General features: G+C 49.3%; 1 long non-coding RNA gene across 1 annotated transcript; it reads right to left on the bottom strand.

The window, feature by feature from the left end:
• Positions 1 to 1,547: 1,547 nt before the first annotated feature.
• On the bottom strand, positions 1,548 to 2,430 carry LOC115637381. Its single transcript, XR_003997257.1, has 3 exons — positions 2,321 to 2,430; positions 2,161 to 2,223; positions 1,548 to 1,779 (listed from the first exon to the last, which is right to left on the bottom strand). It is a non-coding gene; the product is annotated as an uncharacterized LOC115637381 (long non-coding RNA).
• Between the last annotated feature and the right edge of the window lie 438 nt (positions 2,431 to 2,868).

The raw sequence follows: 2,868 nt of genomic DNA, 5'->3' as shown, positions 1-2,868 counted from the left end.
TTTGAGCAGGGAGTTGGACTAGATGACCTCCTGAGGTCCCTTCCAACCCTAATCTTCTATGATTCTATGATCAAAGATGGTGGTAACTGTCTGGGGGACAGTGACATGGTGACTTGAAATGGGCTGGAGCTATTACTGCCACTGTTCAAGTCTGATCCCGTTTCCTAGCAGGTAAAGCCAGATAAATGCAGGCAAAAGTGGGAGAGAAACAAACAGCAAAGACAGAAAATCTCAGCCTCTGAGGTTGCCTTTGACTTGTAACCTCACTGTTGGAAAAACACAGGCCCAGCACATGATCTTGTCAGACGCGCTGAGACCTGGCACACTTGTACTAGCAGAGGTATGTTTGGGGCACTGCATTTAGCGGCTTACAGCAGTGTTGATAAATGTATGTTCTTGGCCAGCTAAGCTAGACTCCTTAGACAGAAGGCAAAAGGGGAGAGGTAGGAAAGAAGACAGAAGGAAAAAGACACATGGGGCAGGTGTGTGTGGGGAAGTGACAGTCTCACATTCCCAGTGGTGGCTGGGATTAGCTGGAGCCAGTAGAGGTGGTGATGTCATCAGGCTCCCTCCGTCTGGTCTGGTCAGGACCTCTCTCTGGATTAGAGTGAAGGTTTAGGGTCCCAGGAGGAGTTGGGGTGGCAGCTGTGATGCTGAATCTAGTTCCTTCCACTTCCTCTAGTCAGCCAGCGTAGCAGTAGCTGCTGGCTGTTAATCCATATTTTCCTCCTAAAATCTTATTTTTAAGAAACCCAAAAGGGAGTGATGGGAAGAAGAGGCCCCTTCTCTTGCTTTGTCTACCCATTTGGCCTAATTTCTGAGGCACCGGTTTTGGTTAATTGATTTTCAGTCTCATGCTGTTCTTGTTTACCAGGCATTATCTTAGGACAGTCCTTGAATCAGCTGGCCTTTTTGTTTGGACCAATTCAGTTTTTCTGTCTCTTCTGCATGTTTTCTCACCAACACTTGTAGATTATAGTGACGTCTTAGGAATGTACACTCATGCTCACAATCAAGGTACAGTTGTAGGTCCATTTATAAGACTCCTCAGGTGGACCCTGCTGCTCCCAGCCTTGTCTGCAGTGCCTGTATAGTCAACACCCTGAGATCAGCTCTGCTCAGCCCCTGGCTTTCATTTCCTGCCAGAGGGGGATGCACTTGCAACCTCAGCGGGTGGTCACTTCTTCAGTTGGCTTTTTCCTTATTCAGATGACGGTGAAGAGCTAGCTAGGTGATCTAACCTCAAATTATCAGTCAGGACTCCTCTGTATTGGAGAGGGTCTCACTCACTTTCCTGTGCTCTGCTACCTACTGGGGAGGGAACCCTTGGTCACTGTCGGGAGGTTCTGCCAGTTGGGGACTGAACCCCTGGCCCTAGTTACTGTCTAAAGGTTCTGCCAGCTGGAGATTTAACCTTCAGGAGCTGTTGGCTGTGATGCAGGAATGTTTAGTTTTCCAGGTGTTTCTTGGTCTCTCCCGCTCTAGCAGCTGGAATTACAGAGCCCACATGAGTTGGGGAGCAAGACTCACCATTTGTGTATCCTGCACATCACTGTAGCTCAGGCCAGGAGCCCTGGTGATTGGTAGGCAACAGCTCCAAAAGACAGTAGGAGTTTCTCCCTCTGGGCTCATCTATTAGAAGTGTGTCTCTCTCCTGGAAGCCTGACAGTCACAGTGGGGCTGGTCTCCTCACCTGTGGGCGTTGTGCATCCCTCTGAGGACGGGCAGTGCAGGGAGCAGTGAAAGGGGGCAGGACTCTTGGTGCTAGAGATCCAGGTCCTGTGATTCAGGAACAGCAGTACTTTGTGTTAAAGGATCAGGAAAGGAAGCGGGGTCTAGAGATTAGAAGGGGGAACTGGGCATCTGGCTTTGAGGCCCCCTCCCCGTTCAGCCGCTGACTCCCTGGATGACTTGGACAAGTCACTTGCTCTCGCTGGACAAGATTTTCTAAAATGCTCTAGGGCCAAGTTTTCAAGTGTTCAGCACCCAAAATTGGGGCCAGATTCTCCAAACAGCTCAGCTCCCACTATGCTAAGCACTATGGGAAATCTGGCCATTTTATTTTGGAGCCTAAATGGGATCTGAGCACTTTTGAAAATGAGGACCTCAGTGCCTCAGATTCCCCAGGTGGGAAAAAAAAATGGAGATAATGCTACTTACCTGACAGCCAGGGCTGTTGTGAGGCCCAATTCATACGTCTTTGAAATCCTCCGACGAGAAGCGCTGGAAATGTACAAACGTATCGTTGTCATCGTCATAATGAATGAAGTCAGCCCGGTCTCAGTGCGGTCTGTAAGCCGTCTAAGAGCACTGTACTCACCCTGTGGCTCCCCTGTTTGATTACATATCGTCCCAGTGCATCATTATGTAGGTGGCAAATGTAGCAGTGCTGGGATTGCTGCATGAGCCCATGATCTAGATAATATTACACCACAGTTACATCCGAGATGGAAAGCAGTTACAGTGCAATTAATGTCACTGAACAGAACATGCTTCAGCTCCACCCCTCTGCCTTCAATGGAGCTCCTGGGTTTACTCATCCAATCAGAGATGCTGTATGTGTGGGTTAGAAATGTCTCAGCATGACTGTGCTGTGCTGTTGCAATCTGTAGAGGAAGGGGAGTAGCTTTGGGGCCAGATCGTCAGCTGCTGTAGGTGTAGCCACGTTGTGCCTGATTCTCCACAGGCCTCATCCTTGTCGTCATTTCACACCAGTGCAAATGGGCATGCTAGAGCATTAAACTCACTTTGCACTGGGGCAGATGGCTACCCAAGATGGAGGGTAACGGAGACAGTGGCCCACCACCTTCAACAGCGTGACCCCAATTTACACCCATTGCTGTGCAGAGAATGTAGGACCCATGTGAA

The sequence above is a fragment of the Gopherus evgoodei genome, chromosome 19, assembly GCF_007399415.2.
Source record: "Gopherus evgoodei ecotype Sinaloan lineage chromosome 19, rGopEvg1_v1.p, whole genome shotgun sequence".
NCBI classification, from domain to species: Eukaryota; Metazoa; Chordata; order Testudines; family Testudinidae; genus Gopherus; species Gopherus evgoodei.
The sequence above is the reverse complement of the archived record's forward strand: the minus strand, read 5'-3'. Positions and strand labels throughout refer to the sequence as shown.